Genomic DNA, 17,326 nt, shown 5'->3' on the forward strand with positions numbered 1-17,326 from the left:
TTATTTTCATAAAATTCATTGGAGCTGGTGGTCAGATCTAGTAAAATGAATTAAACCTCTACTGTGCTGGGGATTTTGCCTTCTTAATGTCTATCTATGATTTAAAGGGAGATTTCCTAGCTTAAAGGAATCTTCCAGTTTTAATAGCAAGTAGAAGGTGCAGTTTTCAATCCAACCCCTGAAGATTTACATGTTCAGATGGAAAAATGTCAGAGTAAAATCTAGGAAGAGGAAGTTAACCAAACCTGATAGAATAGACAAAAGGTATTTTACTGTAGAAGGTCCCATGTTCCTCTTATCTAGGGTGTGTGTGTGTGTGTGTGTGTGTGTGTGTGTGTGTGTGTGTGCGTGAGTGTGTGTGTGTGTAGCACTGTTTAATGTGCTGAGGATACTCTTTGGTTTTCTTTGGCTTTAAGTGGGGTACTCTGGATTGCTTTGAGACTCTCTTGAAAGCTAGGACCTCTTCCCTAGGAAAATGTATGCTGTACACGAGCACATAGTTTTGCAAACATTTTTCATTGTGGGAGAGGCGAGGAGAGTACAATCCCATATGATCAATAACTTCTGGCTCTGTAGAATGTGGACTGTGACACCCGAGACCAGGGGTTGGCAAACTTTTTCTGTATAAAGGGCCAGATAGTAAATATTTCTGGATTCGTGTGCCATGCAGTCTCTGTTGCAACGATTCAAGTCTGCTGTCAGAGAGTGAAAGCATCCATAAACAATATGTAAATCGATGAGCACAGTGCCGTGTTCCAATGAAACTTTATTTACAAAATCAGGCAATGGGCCAGGCCATGGTTTGCCATAACCTGTTCTAGACCATCAAATACAAAACTCCAATTGATTAATTCTATGTATAGAGTTCTTCCATTTAGTGAGTATTTAGTTCAACTGCTGTTGAGGCAGATTAGGAAGATGGACATAGGAAAATGAATTCTGAAAAGATGGGGACTGTTCAATCCCATGAAAATTGCCTCTTAATTTCCTCAGGTAAATATTCTGCTCTGGAAGCCAATGGGACAATTTTCTTCAGATTAAACTGAGTATCCACCTTTTGCATTTCTATGCAATAACTTACTTCGTAACATGGAAATAAAGGCACACTTCTCCTACACGTTCACTGCATTCTCGTCTCTTAGCTTTGCATTTTGTTTCTCTTTGTGGTGTGATTCATGTGCAAGGAGAATCATGAACCCAGACACAAATCATTCGGTTTTCCTTCTTCCTGAACTGCATCAGGATTTGAGAATTTGGGAGGTCACATTAACCTCAGAAGTAGAAGGTAGATAGAATTCTTAAAATCTTCCAATTCATCCACCTCATCTGTTCGGCTGTCTTTGAAGAGAGTGATAAAGAATAGTTTGGGGTCAAAATACTGGTTCTCAGGTAGACTTAGAGCTATAGGAGACGCAGACCTACCCCTTGAATGCTATCCCTGGGCTTGGAGAGAGGAGATCGCTTTACCTTACTCCTTTTTTACGGGGCCTATGCTGGATGCCTCCTTTCTGATGTGACTGTCTTGGGTTGCCAGCCTTGCTTGAAGCTCTGGGCTCCACAGCCCTTGGTGAAAGTTCTGTTTTCTCCATGGGACTGTAACAACTGTATAATTTGCTTTGCTTCTGTCAGTAATTATCCTCTTTGCTGTACAGAATGCTATACAAATAACAGTCTGCCAGTTACCTAAGCTGTCTCTATTTTCTTCTTCCAGGACAACACATCTTCCTTAAAGCTACAGTCTCTTTACTGTCCAGAAACATTTTTTTTTTCCTGCTACATCATCAGGCGAACATAGAGTACACTTAAAATGATACCCGGAAACTCCTTAAGAGAGTATATTTAAGTATTTGATCTGGCAATTTACCTAAAAGAATGTTTTCTCTTCACCTAGGGAAATAAAACCTGAATTCCAGAGCCTTCAAAATGAAACTATCCTTCTGGGGGAAGCATATTGCCACCAAATACACCACTCACCACCTGTTCCTGGTGTCTGCAAAGAAGATGTGTCATTTTTCTGAGGTTTAGAGAGTCTGTGTTTACAGGTCTACAAATATCATTCTACCATTGCAGGTTTTCTAATGGAGCCATTTGGAATCAAGACTTCAGCTGGGGTTTATCTTTTCAGTTCCTGACCCAAACTCCTTTTGTAAGCAACATTTCTCTAAAAGCTTTTTTTGTATCTGAGGGAAGAGAACTGAGGGAAGAGAACTGGGCCTCAGAAAAAACATAAAGCAAGGTCAAGGACTTTGTGATAGGGATTCTTTTCTTTAAAAAGAAGCCGACAGCACCTCATAACACAAACATGTGTTAACAGAATTTAAAAATATCCAGCCTTGTTCCCTTGGACTGTCAGTATCTTGACATCACTTGTATTTGTCATTTGAACTAGGATATCAAGCCCTTTATTCTTGGGAGTTTACAGTTTGATTTTGGGAGATTTGCACTGTATTTCTTTCTTACAGTTGTCAGTATGGACGTATGTCTCTGTGGACAGTTAATCTTGACACACGTGAGCTTTGCCCAGGTTACACTTTTGCATTTCTGGGTTTCAAGGTCTCTTTCGAGGAATGAGGCTAATGCTCTTATGACTTGGAGACTGAGTTCAGGGAAAGCACGGGGCAGTTTAAGGCACTTACTTGTGTCTTAATATAGGAGAAAACAAAACAAAACAGAACTTCCTAAGTAATCCCCAGGGTTTGTGGCTTCGGCCAGGCCATCAGGGTCTTTTCTGTTTCTCTTGAGTGCATTTGCTTGCTATTCCTCTGCCATTTACAGATGCCCTGGGCTGACTTAACACTTCTGTGAAAAGGAAGTGATCCAACCATTTTCATATATCAAAAGTCAGAATCAGCAGTTTTGCATTGGTCTTGCCTACACGGACTCTATTGTTCTCAGATCGTGAAATGGTGAGGGACAGCTAAGAGAACTTGTAGCAAAGCTCTCATTCACAGTATAAGACCTTATAATAAAACTTCCATTTGGCCTTTAAAGAAGAGCAGCTGGGTTGGATATGTCTTCCTCCGAAGTCATATTCTACTGTGGCCAGAAATTAACAATTAGCATCATTTGGTCACTACCAGTGTTTTTGTGTTGGAGCCTGCAAGCTATTTCAACAGAGCAAGTCAAGCCACCGCCCTAGGGGACTGTCATTGGACTTTGTAGTTTAAGGCTGAGCAGTGATGTGAAATTGTGCTTGGGGGCTCGAAGAAAAGATAAATGCAAAGGGCTGGCACCCCATGGAAGAGCAAGCTAATAAGAGAAGCAGACAGATATATCCCTTAATTTATTTTCAGTAATACTATAAAGATGATCTCCTACGGGAAAATCCATCAAAAAACCAAGCCTTTATTATTTTCTTTTTCTTCAAAATACTGAACTATAAGAGGATTCAGAGAGTGGCATAAATTTGGATATCAGAAAATTTTCTCGTTTCCCTAGTGTTACTGATTCTACAGAGACCATTTAAACTGATGGCACCCAGAAAAAAAGGTAGATGATTAGAGGGGTGATAAAGCATTCTGAGAGCATGCAACCCATCTATCAGCTGCCTTCTGGGTAAGGAAAAATGAATACAAACCCGAGCCTCCTAACGTTTAGTTCCGGGGGAAACGTTTTTAAGAAAGGTGGACACCGAAGGTTATCTGACGAGTATACTTTTCTCACAATGCAGAGAACCATGCATGTTCACAGAAGTACACTACAGGTCTTCACCAGAAGAGCTAGAATTTATAATTTAAAACAAACACTCAAAGCTAGTTTGAATTTTCAGAAGCAGTGTGGAAGAAGTGGTTGCTCTATTTTCTTTTCTTCTGATCTCAAGTTGCCTATTGTATGTTCAATTCTCGGGGAGATAAGAGTTAAGGGCACAGAAGTTGTTTCCAGACTATATTCATTGGTGCTTCTGGGGGGGGGGGGGTCTCTTGTCAAAGAGGGAGGGAAGAGAGTGTGATAAAGGTCAACCTTGCCTATCTAAAACCCCTGTCAAACTCCAATCAGAATATCTGGCTATCAATATTGTTCCCTTTAACTGGAAGTCTCTGTGGCTATTAAAGTCTTGGGCACTTAGGATGAAACGACCCATTGAGGACCACAAACAGCCCAAGAATCTGGGAGCTGTCTTCAACAGTATCTGTGTGTCCCTGATGTTTGCTGTCTTGAGTATGCTAACGGGGCTTGGAAGCGGAAGGGCAAGAGAGGGTCATGTATTTGCGTTTTTAGGCACGCATCATTTGAAAGAAAATGCAGACACTCATCTGTGACGGCCACGCATATAGATCCTTCAGTTGGTTATTACTGTAAAGTGGTTGAGAGTAACCTGACCTCAGTGACAAGGAAGTGGTGTCACTGGGATCTTGATGGGCAGTGGAATTTCTAAATTTCTACATTTGCAGAGGCGGGAACTGTCATTTTTGTTCATTGACACATAGGAAAAAAATAAAGCTCTTTGGACAGTGTTAGCACAGGGAAGGGTGCGTTCTGAGGCTCAAGCTGAAGGTCCCCACTGCTGGGTTTTACAAAGGTTGCACGTGGAGAACAGGAGTGGGTCCCTGGGGAAGCCCTTGGGAGCTGGAAACTGAGATAGTGTACCTGTCGTGAATGGAACGCAAGGGAACATTCAGACATCAGACGGATCGTATCAGGTGCCTTCTGCACACTCATCAAAAATCTGCGGTGAATTCTGACAGTGGTACCTTTGCCATCAAACCAAATTTAACAGCTGGGGTTCCACAGCAGCCATTTCAGAACTATTTGTGTCAAAATGTTACATTTGGCAACAATCTGTCGCGTTCGCAGCCAATCTCTGTGTGAAAGCCACCCGAGGAGGCTCGATTAAGAAAATTCAGACAATTTATCCGTCATCTTATCCATGTGTTTGTTTTATTCTCTAGTCTCAAATTTATTTTCTGAGTGGAGTGATTTTTCCCTATGAACTGGAATGATGAAGTGATGTTTTAATAAAATAGGTATTTTTAGAGGAAAAATGTTTTCCTTCTGTAATTAACTTCCACAATTGGGACATATTTCCTACGCTACGGAATCATCACATGGGGTCATTTAAAGCTGAAAGAGGGGTTGGGGTATATCAACAGTTCAAATTGTTTATTTAAATACATGAACATTTTTCTATATATTTTGTGAAAATATTGATGAGATGCTAGATATATACCTACTATATGGAATTGAACTTTACAAGAACTTTAGTTTTATAAGTGGGGTTCCCAGCTTCTTTTACTGCTGAAAATGCTGCTTTCATTTATAAATCTGGTTTCATATGGAAAAAAAAAACCCCACCTTTTTCTTACCTTGTGTGAATTTTATGAGACCTTTTTTTATTTGTATATATGATTGATTGTTTTCCTGTGTTGCACCCCAGCTTTGGTGTTAAGCCATGTTTACTGTAAAGACAGCTGTTGGGCAAGTGGAAACATGCCTGGTCTTTACAGTCCCTTGATGCTAGAAGAAAGTAATTCTAGATGCTAGTTAGGAGGTCCTGCTATCTCTTCCTGGAACCTGATATATTCTGAAAGGAGATCGGAGAGGTTGTCACCCCTATCCTTCGAAACCCGTCTCTGGCACTGTGTCTCTGGAGAGTGTGAAATAGAAGACTGACTCCCATTTTGTGGATCCCCTCATCTTTCCTGCCATGTAAAGCACACTGCTGCCTTTCCTGGTGAACTTCATCTCTTCTCTGTGGATTGCCATATCTTTTCTTTATGGCTGAGGTGGGCTGGGCCGTAAAGTATGGAATTCATTATAAGTTTATACAGTAAAGACCTCTGAAGACTGTAGGTAGAGTGTTTCCATGCCTTTGAGGTGCATGTTACATCTCTGTTTTGGCCTTGGGGACTTTTTGCTTGTGAGCTGAAGAAGGAAAGAAGAACTTGGGGGTCTATCCCTAACTCAGTGTGTGTTTTTCTACATGGGTATGTGTGGGGCAGCCTCCTTAAGGGGAAAACCTTCCTAACCATTGTATAGGGAAAGGGGAATTATGAATATCAATTGATAACTTCCAGGCAAAGCTTCAGTAGTGTATTTAAAAATACCTGTTTTGAGGGGACATGTACCTTTTGTCGTCTTTCCCGTGTCAGCTTTGGGGGGGCAGGCGTTTTCATTTTAGCCTAGCTTTCCTGCTACCCAGGTTGTGTGCATTGCTGCTGTTGTTTTCGTTTAAACTACCACTTATTGTAATTGGTGATGTTATCTCAAAATCTCGAAACCAAGGAAATATTGGGTTGGCCAAAAAGTTCATTCCCGGAAGCTAATGCGCAGGACTTGAGGTAGATGCAAGTATTAGCGTTGATGTAGGTTAAGTTTTAATAGAGTTACCAGAAATATCCTGGATTGAGGGATAAAGTGGCCTTAAAGAGGTCATGGTTGCTTTTAATATTGGGAGAAGCCACCTGTCCTAGGTCCTTATTCTTGAGAAACTCATCTTTTCATGTAAATGCTGTTGGTGGGCATACTTCACAGCCTGGATGGTTGGCCCCTAGCAGTCAGTAAACAAGGAATTATAAAAACTGCCAAAGGTGGGAGTAATTTTCTCTGACATAGGTCATTCAGTGGTGAAATTTCCAGACTATCGTGCACGAAGCATAACTTTATAATCCCCCCCACCCTTTCTGATCTGAGAGCACAGTAAACGAAGAACAAGGTTCTGATGTGCCGCAAAGCAGTTCTTGGAATCTGTGTTCTTGACCAAGGAGATAGCTGAGGTGTCGAACCACGTGATTATTACGCGGCTCGTACGGCGACCGCTCTGGCCTCCCTCCCACCACCTCAAGGAAAATGAGAATTTTCAAAGGAAAATGAAATCGGGAGATTAGGTCACACTTGGACTCCTCTGTGGATGAAAAGCTGACACTGATTTCCTATCTCAGGATACTCTTCAGTTTCCTACTGCTGCTGAGGAACGGGTTGCACACCCTGTATCTGGTCTCCGGATGTTTGTGTTCATGTGTGTAAGGCTTCACTCCAGGGGTGTTGTTTTCCATGTCGGGTCAATCTATGAACTGACTCGAATAACATGATGAAGATGGAGAAGATAGTAACAATGTCAAAAGACACCCCGCCACCTCTTTCTATCAAAGTGCTTGCCCTGCGTTCACGGCTAGAACAAAGAACTAAGTCTTCAGGAGCCAGGTGTCCTCGAAAGAAAGGGTGTGTTGATCTCACAGGAAAATGTACAACCAATAAAAGACATTTCAAAAAGGGCAGTGAATCTATATTAATTGGGTTGTTCGTGGAAATCCTTTGTTCCAGAAATGCTGCTTTTATGTGTAAATGCCCTGCAGGTAAAAGCTTTGCTGGAGCTCTGTATTCTCTTGTTCGCTCATCCATACTACCCCACTTCCCAAACATATGGGACAAAACATAACAAAACAACAGCATCACAGTCTTGAAGACTCATTAGAAAGCCATTTCATCTGCAGGGAACTTCAGACTCGATATTCCTAGGTTAGAAGTGAAGGCCATTATTTCATTATTAAAATCAGATGGCTTGTGGTGGGGATGAGTCCAGATGGCTGAAATGAAAAGATGAAGACCAAGACTTTCTGGCTTCCATGTGTTCCTGACACCGAACAATAGTGAATAGGCCATCTAGTTATTTGAGTTTTTCCTGGTCCTATACGTAATGCATGTAATATTAGGAAATTTGTCTTACACCTTTGGGTAGTGCCGCTGCCTGCAATGTAGATGTTCTGGGAAAGAAAAGGTTATTACATTACAGGTAAACAGGGTTGGGTCTGCAGAGTTCTCTGATTTCTCCTGTAAACTGAGTGGCTGGACCTAATTGGCTTGTATCCACGTTACTCCAGTTTAGAGAAGAATTGCTAGATCTTAATGTTAACAGTTTGAGTGGATCACCACTTATATCTGGAGGCACACACTCACCTGTCTCTTGCTTGTTGCTTAAACAAGTTGGTGTTGCTGAATCAGGAGGTGACTCTTTTAAAAGTCCCTAGTATTTCACCTCAGATTTACATCACTTCTACAGTTTATTGGAATACAAAGTGGAGGGCTCACCTTACTTCTGCCGATATCATTCAAATGACTTTCCAATGACAACACACTCTATTATGCTGATTTTGAAGTCCTTCTCCCCCTGGAGTGTATTAAGATTGCTGCAGTCCATCATCTTTCTTAGGTGATGGGCCTTCCTTGGCTTTAGGAATTTTAAGTTCCTCTAAGGGGTGAGGTGTGTGGAGGGGAACGGCATGAACACACACAAGATTCTCAGGCATCATATATGAAAGCTATTTTACCCATTTCTCCATTTTCCACAGGAATTTACAGCCATTCCATATTTTCATACCTTAACATATCATCAGATAGTTAAAATGTGTTTCTTTTGATGGGGATAAGGCCTTGTTCTTTCTTTCTGATTGTCTTGGGAAAGTTTTAAAGAGCTGAAGGGCCTCAAACACTTTCCCTAGTGCTGAATATCAACAAAGATTTCACTTTGCCTCAACACAGCTCTCTCCTTCCATTATTCTGGTGCTCACCGCTCTCATTTCTTAGTTTAAGGTCCAGCCTTAAACTAAGAGATCAGACTTGTCTGGCAATAAACCCAAATTAGAAATGTCTAGTGCTGGGGCCTGCCCACACAATGGTGTCCTGATGGTCATTCAAGAAATAAGCTGGAGTGTAAGAAATGTCTTTCATGAATATCCACAGAGGAAGGTAGCAGCGTGAAGAACTTAAAGAAAAAGGACAGAGTGTAAGGACAGGGAACCAGAATCTGCCTCTAAGAAGCAAAAGGTTGCTTTAAAAAAAAAAAAACAAACCTTTTTGCAGTTTTGGTATAATGATTATACAATGCCAGGAATAGGCAAGAGCAGACTTTCCAGTTGGTCTGGTGGGCACTCTTCATGAAGTTAGAGCTAGAACTCTACAAGCAAAACCAATCCTCACTCACCCAATGGGCATTAGCTCTGGAATCCCTTTTCAGAAGTGAAGTAGCCATGCTAGTTTTGGGAAGCTTTGCCCTACCCTAGAGTTTGCCTTCTGGGACCTTGCTCTTCAGTGCCATCGCCCGGGAGCTTGCTGACAACCCACGGAAGAACCTGGAGGGCAACACTATCCCCAGGTGATTCATATTCACGCTGTAGCTTGAGAAGGAGTCTCGGTCTATCCAGCTCATCCAATTTTGAAGTTTCAGTTGTCAGACCTCAAATGTCGTTGCAATGCTTTCAACATTTACCCCACGTTACAGACAAAAGATGCCTCAGGAAGTGATCACCAGATTTATAAAGTAGAGTATCTATATTGGATGGAGGAATATATGTGTGAAAGTGTATTTAAATATATCAGCACTCTGATGTTTGGTTAAATACAGCTCCACCACCCCCCCCCTTTTTTTTTTCATTGCAGGATTATTGAAAGGAAGTATCATGAAGGGAAAAAATAACCCTTATGCTTGAACGCCTTTAAACCAGTTATAGACAAACAGGGTTTTATCGATTCCAAATGGAATGCTGCTTTAGGGATGCAGAGCATTGTGTAGGCTTCATAGTGAAGGAGGTGGTGAGCATGAAGTTTAGAGAACGACCAGAAGAATTTGCTTCCAAGTTTCCAAATTCAGTGACTTCCTGGTATTATCTGGGCCTTCATGCACCTCACCGTGGGTTTCTCTGCACTGACAGTGTATCCAGAAACTTCTTTGGTAAGTGGTGGCTCTCTGTGTCCCAAGGGAGGTGGGGTCAGCACTTCATGCTACTCGCCTTAGTCAGCTGAGCTCAGGGCAGTTCATTTTCCTACATTCTAGTGTGAGCCTGTGGCCTGGGAGGCAAAGAGCTGTCCGTAGACAAGAACTTGCTAAACCACTTGACCTTTTCAACAGCTGCAGAACTGCTTACTGAGAACATGCCATCTCTCTCGACTCCTCCAATATGTCAGCCAGGAAAGTCAAGCCAGTGACACTGCGTGATTTCGAGAACTTCTGAACAATTCACAACTTTCACTGTAAAGGGGCTAGATTGGTCTCGCTAGTCAGATAGTGATCTTTGGATAGTCTCTCCTCTCCTTGACTCATTCACTGGAATCAACAAAAATACCGATTTGCCAGATTCCCTAAACTATAAACAAGAATAGATGAGGTCAGTTTCAAGCCACAAACCTAGGGCAAGTGGCAACGTCTGTTTGCCAATAGCAAAGAACATAAATTCTGTTCATGCATGTAAGCAATTTCTCGAAAATCAAGGAGCCCGTGAGTTTTAATTTAGCTTATCTGAAAATTATGCTTGTGTGCAAAAATATCTATGATTCACGACATACTTCTGCAGGATAATCTGAGTTGAAGTACGACTTGATCATGCTCATAAAATGGGTAAAGAATTATTTTAAAATAGTGAAAAGAAAAGTGTGAAGCAACTGAGCAAGAGATAAGCTTTGAGTTGGTATGGAAACAAGGAGAATGTCCCCAGGCTAGAGCCACGTTGGCTGTTTTAAATCTTGGCTCCATCTCTTACTCGCTGTGTGACCTAGGACACATGTCCTCAGCTCTCTGTCCTTCAGTTTACTCGTTCTTAGAACGGAAATAATAATAGGGCCTACTTTAGAGAGTGCTTGTGAGAATTAAGTGAAATGTAGCCTGTAAAGCACTTAGTCCAGTGACTGCCACATCGTCACTCAATAAGTTTTTCTTAATGTCATCCTCTGATCACATCCTTTTTCAACAAATACAATTGAACAGAAATGTGGGTATTTTAGACCATCTAACCCAATGCATTGCAATAATACTTGGCTTGTGTTGGCGGAACATGCAGGAGTTCATACACTGAAGCCAAATCTCATTTTGTCACAAACAAATGTTCATATTTTTCAGTTTGTATATCAGATTAAAAACTTTGCTCACCTCCTCACATCGGCGAGAAAACCAGCATTTTTACTTCTGCAAACCTTGCTTTGTGAGATTAAAACAGTGACAGTGACATAACCACGTTTACATGGCAAATCCAACATATATTGAAAGAAATTTTCAAGGTATTCATTAAGACTGAAATAAGATATATAAGGAAAAAAGGCTACAGATAATAAAATACTATAGATTGCTGGAATATGCTTTAAATACTGAAAACATAGAAATAATTTTAAATAAAAATTTCTTTGCAGTTTATCCAATACTTGAGAAAGCCTTCCATGTGGGTCAAGACCTTAAAAAACTTATGTATTTTGTTTTTTTAAACTGAAGTACAGTTGATTTACAATGTTGTGTTAGTTTCAGGTGTAAAGCAAAGTGATTCAGTTATATATATATATGTTCTTTTTCGGATTCTTTTCTATTATACGTTACTATAAGATATTGAATATAATTCCCTGTGCTATACAGTAGTAGGTCCTTGTTGTTTATCTATTTTATACAGTAGTGTATATCTGCTAATCCCAAACTCCTAATTTATCCCTTTTCCCCTCTTTCCCCTTTGGTAACCATAAGTTTATTTTCTAAGTCTGTGAGTCTATTTCTGTTTTGCAAATAAGTTCATTTCTATCATTTTTTAGATTCCACATATAAGTGATATCATATGATATTTGTCTTTCTCTGTCTCACTTCACTTTGTATGATAATCTCTAGGTTCATCCATGTTGCTGCATTATTTTATTCTTTTTTTATGGCTGAGTAATATTCCATTGGTATATACCATTGGTATATGGTATACAGCATATCTTCTTTATCCATTCATCTGTCAATGGACATTTAGGTTGCTTCCATATCTTGGCTATTGTGAATAGTGCTGCTATGAACATTGGGGTGCATGGGTCTTTTCAAATTAGAGTTTTCATGTTTTTCGGATATATGCCCAGGAGTGGGATTGCTGGATCATATGGCAACTCTCTTTTTAGTTTTTTAAGGAACCTCCATACTGTTCTCCATAGTGGCTGCACCTATTTACATCCCCAGCAACAGTGCAGGAGGGTTCCCTTTTCTCCACACCCTCTTCAGCATTTATTATTTGTAGACTTTTTTAATGATGGCCATTCTGATCAGTGTGAGGTGATACCTCACTGTAGTTCTGATTTGCATTTCCCCAGTAATTAGCAATGTTGAACATCCTTTCATGTGCCTGTTGGCCATCTGTGCAGACATTGTTATTCTACTTTATTCTCAAGAGAAAGCACCAAGCATATATCAGTGGGAAGCATGTGGTCTTTGATGCCATCTAGACTTGGGTTTGAATCTCAGCTCTACTAACTGCTAGCTTTGGGGTCTAGGAAAATTTCCTAAACATCCTAAGACTTAGTTCTCTACCAAAAAAGGGGGAAACCAGTAAGAACATTATGGAGGGGAGGAGTGAGAATTGTAAGGATATGAAAGAAAGAATCTAACACTGCACCTGGTGTATACAGATAGTCCTGGTTTGCTATGGTGACATCAGGGGTCAAACAGCCATGCAAGGTGAGGACCGGGTTCCCACATGCATGCATGTGAGTTAACACAGCACCAGGCAGAGTGAGAAGTGTCTGGAGCAAAATTTCAACATATGACGGCTCTACGTAATTTTGATACATTGAAAATGTCCATAAGAAAGCTTAACATTTTGCTTTAAAAAGAAACATATCTGAAACAACAATAACATTATGATGTAGCATTATTTCATTAAATCCTTACAAGAGGTCAGGCAGGTGTGCACCGTGGGCACTCCCACCTTACAAGTGGAGCAATGTTGTTGGATGAGGTCACTGAGAGGGTGTGACCACGGGGTGACCCTTGAGCTGGACCCAGAACAGAGGCTCCTCACCCCTCCCCCATCCCTGGAATGTACACCCTCACAGGGTTCCCACCATGGGAACCATTTTCAAGGATGCAGCCCTGAGAGAGAACATGATGTTGAGACCATCAGGACTCAATATGTGACTGAACCCCATTAAGGGCTCTGCATAAACTTTTAAGATTCTGCCAGGCAGGTGGGTGCGGAGGTCTCCTGGTCTCTCTGTGCCCAAGACAAGCCTCGTATGTAAGTTCCCTTCCCTAAACCTGCCACCTCCCAATCTGGAGGGGCTGCCCTCTTTCTTCCATCTCTCCTTGCTTTCTGTGTTCGAGGCCCAGTTTCAGATTCTACCCCAAAGCTCCTGAGGTTTCAAACCAACAGAGACCAGCAAGTTCAGTGACTGGACCTCGTTTACACAGCCATGTGGAGGCGCTAGACATCAGACTCCCTCCAGAAGGGGCTGGTCTCTATCGTGTACCGTTTAGATTTGCATTAAAACAAAGAAAATGGGTTCTAATTTTTTGACCCTGAGAGTAATTTTTCGCTCTTTCCATTGTTGCCAAGGAAACCAGAGTTTTAAATGGTCCAATCTGGGGAGCTGGGTTAACCAGGACCTTGGAGCTCTGTGTGATCCCGAGAGGGCAGAGGAAAGAGTTGCAGACCAAACTCCAGAAGATCCAGGACTGGCCTGGCCAGTCAAACTGCAGGGGTGGGATGCGGGGAGTCAGGTGGGCAGATGTTATGCTAGTGGGCAGGGGGGCAGATCACCGGGACTTTAGCGGTTGGACTGGCTTTAAGGTGGAGCCTTGTTTTGTTAGAGTGGAATCTGGTAGACTAGAGATTTGGATCCTGGTCAGGACTGAGGAGAGGGAGTGTCAACAGAAACCTAGGCTGGGGGGCCAATCGAAGAGAGACAGAGGAGAACGGTAGGCAAGCCGGGAGAACTGAACTGTCCCTGTGTGCCTGATCCCATGTAAGGACGCAGTGCAGGAGACTGTGGGCAATGCAGTAACTCTGCGGCCGCTAGGACAGCGTCACCACGTCTGCGAGTGGGGCTGTAGCTCAGCTCCCCGGTGGGAAGGACTGCAGAGGAGCCAGACGCAAAAGAGGCCGGCCACCCAGTTATTCTGCTCTTACGACGAGGGGGGGGGGGCGGGGACTGAACCTTAAGGTAGAAAGGATTGGTGGGTCCAACTAGGAAAAAGTAGGAGAATGGGGACCGGGAACCAGAACCCACCATCTTAAGAGCCTGAAGCACTGGCAAAAATTTCTATTTCCCCAGCTGGAGGGGATGAACGATCTCACACCCACCATGTGTAAAGTGTAGGTCAAGGTGCTTGGGAGGAAGAGATCTCAGATCATTTGTTCTTCGCTTTCAGGAACGCCTTAAGAAATGTCTAAGGCGGGGGCTGTTGCCTTGCAAGGTGGGCTTACCCTTCGGAACTCGGGGTTTGTTAGTAGGCAACTCTGTTTGTGCCATTCAGATGGAACATGAAAAACCAGTCCCATCTGTTGAAACCAGTGGCTGCAGAGCATATAAACTACTTTTATTCCCTGATTCAAAGGACAGAAAGAAAGAAATGCATTCTTTAAGGGCCATGTCAAAGACAAATTCTACCGCCATTCAGAAATGCAATCATGCTTCGAGGCTGGGAAAATACCCCTTTGGCTCCTTTAACCTGTGACAGTGACTGCCTTTTTCTAACATCAGATTGACAGATCTGGGACAGGAGAGGGTGGAGGTGGGGCTCAGCCTCCCCAAACACACAGCCCTCCCTGATGGACATGGAAACAACCTCCTGTGTCACATGCAGGGCGACATGCAGTGAGTGAAGGTCTCTGGTGCTCAGAGTACGTCACGGGAATGTAAAGTTAACATCCTTTGCACGTGAACAGAGAGCTCACTCAGAGCAAAGCGACACCAAACGTCTACTAGGTGTGTGGGGGGTGGACAGGCAGGGAGGGGCAGGAAGATGTGGCTGGGAAAAGATCCACTGCAACTCCCCACTTACCCTCTTGTTAATCTGTAACAGACTTTTTTGGCCTTCTCGTATGGAAACTTCAGAAGCAGATGGAAATATTTTAAGATGTATAATACACGTGGGCCTGTTACTGGAATTTCCATTTTCCTTATAAGAGTGAACACAGGGAAGTTCTGCATTGTCCTTTGGAGGTTAGCAAAAATTCAAAGGGGAAGTAATATTTTATGCTAAGGGCTTCTAGGCAGTTTGGAAATATCGTCTGATTTGCAAACAGTATAACAACACAAAGTGCTTCAGTTCTTCCCATTATATTTCAAAGGTCAATGGTCAGCTTTAGATCAGGTAGTTGATACTCCTAACCTTGGGCAACAATTCAGCGAATTCATCAAACTTCTTTTCCCTCCCAAAGAATTAGATCTTTTGAGGCAAGAAATTATCAAGCTCATAGGAAATAGAATAGCCATCTCAATTTTTCATCAGAGAACGAACTGTATCCGTTTCAGATTGTAAAATTATCTTTGTTAAGCTGTCCTGATTTCGATGACTCACCGAGGGTGTAGCGCGTTCTTAAGAAAAAACAGAGTTTGTACTGGTGTATCAGCAGCATCGCCATGATAATACCTACAAATAAAATCTATACGCAGCACGCTCATGGACCTCTGAATAGAGAAATAAGACCACCTGAACACCAGAAAATGATGAATGAAATTCACACTTGCCATCCAACGAATCACGGTCAGGATGCTCAGCTTTGCACCTCCTATGACCGCTTACCAGTAACTGAAATCCACTCTCTTCCTCAGCCTGCGGGGCTTGCGTTCTCCTGGTCAGGTCAGCGTGAGGGGCCTCATTGGTGCTGAATGGACAGCTCTGGATACGGTCAGATCAGGCTGTCACGGGTGCTCTGGGACCCATGGGTGGTTTCAAACGGGCTGTGACTGTGACAAAACAAAATGCAAAACTGTATGTGTAGCATGTATGCACATTTTTCTGAGAGGATCCACAGCAGTGAAACTTCGTAATCAAAAAAAAAGGATTAAATCTGTTGCTTTACTCCTATCAAAAGAAATGCTATTTTCATAGAAATTACAATATTTATTTTAAATTTTAGTAATGTGACCGGTCTCACATCCAGATCAGATCGCTAAATGATTTTAACCCATTAACACCCAAATATCTATGTCAACTTTTCCACTGAGTCAAACAAGGTCTCTTTATGTACTACGTATAGGCCTTATGTTAAATATAGCTTATAATATTTTTGCTGACCCAGAGGCAGTTTATCCCAAAACTTAAAACGTTTCCCACTTTTTAGTATTATTATTATTATTTTGTGGCCGCACCATGCGGCATGTGGAATCTTAATTCCCCGACCAGGGATCGAACCCGTGCCCCGTGCAGTGGAAGTGCACAGTCTTAACCACTGGGCCGCCAGGGAAGTCTCAAAACGTTTCCCACTTTTAATATAAATTGGAGTGAAAGAGAGTAAATTTTCACAAAAGAGAGATCCACCAAAGAGCAAAAAAATCATTTTCAATGTTTGATTACTGGTATTTCACAGTACACAATTGTAGCTCTTAAAAAATTTGTCTTTAATGTGCTTGGTGATTCTGGGAGGAAAAGCCTTCCTAATGTTAGGGTATGTTTTGGGGATGGTGAGAATAGGAATAAACATTAAAAAGTTGTAGAGAAGAGACTGATAAATGTTTAACTAATGGTTTTAAACTAGTCAGTAAAATTTTCCTCTTAAAAATTTCAGGTATATTTTGGTCAGTTCACACTTTAGTAGTGTTTTGTCGTTCCATTTTTCCATGTCTCTGTTAACCTCTCAGTGATGGTGGACCTCACTAGCAGTTCTACAGCACTGATGAACAAACTATATTAAAATAACTCGTAGCTTCTTTCTTATGCCTTCTCTATTTAAAATATTAAAATTATTTAACATTTTCATAAAAAGCAGGTTACACAGTGATAAGTTTATAATTCTCCTCCTGTCCCTTTCAATATAATGTTCTATTTATGTTAATAACATGGTGAATGATCAAGCTCCAATACTAAGCTCTGGAAAAAAAGAAATAACTTTACGTGTATAAGTTTCAATCCAGAGATCCCTTTTGAATGCAGATGAGAATTCAGTCATCACAGTATCAGTCATAGCTCAATTAAAATTCAGTGTGCTAGGGTATACATATACTTTTTTACATTGATGACGATGGTACAAAGAATGCATACTTGGTCCTCTAAAGAGTGGAGTTTTAATTGGAAATTTAATTGGAAATTTTTTTATCACTTGAAAGAAAGAAATTTAAGATGGCCACAAGGGGACAGCAAAATACACTGGATTTCCTTTACGTGCTGAAGCAACAATCTGCTATCTGGCTCCAGGGATACAATGAAGGCAAATGAAAAAACTAATTGAAGTACCTGGGACATGAGCATTTCTAGTAAAAGCACAGTGATACAAATACAGGGGACCATACTTCCTAGGATAACTGAATATGTGAGACACCAGCTTTCTCAGTATATCCTATAAAGGGCTACTGGTGATGTGCACACAGAGAGGGCTAAAACTTGGCAGTGGTTCACTGTACTTCCCATCGGAGGGAGCAGGTTATGAATTCCTCTTCCCCTATTAAT

General features: G+C 41.7%; 1 protein-coding gene across 1 annotated transcript in view; it reads left to right on the plus strand.

Annotated features, from left to right (window-relative positions):
* MAP2K6 (mitogen-activated protein kinase kinase 6) overlaps positions 1 to 7,211 on the plus strand; it is a 134,904-nt gene extending 127,693 nt beyond the window's left edge. Inside the window, exon 13 of the mRNA XM_082370485.1 lies at positions 1,892 to 7,211. The gene's annotated coding sequence lies outside the window, so the exon portion shown is untranslated. The remainder of the gene's footprint in view (positions 1 to 1,891) is intronic.
* Positions 7,212 to 17,326: the final 10,115 nt, after the last annotated feature.

This window comes from Balaenoptera borealis (genome assembly GCF_965194805.1).
Source record: "Balaenoptera borealis genome assembly, chromosome: 20".
Lineage (NCBI taxonomy): Eukaryota > Metazoa > Chordata > Mammalia > Artiodactyla > Balaenopteridae > Balaenoptera > Balaenoptera borealis.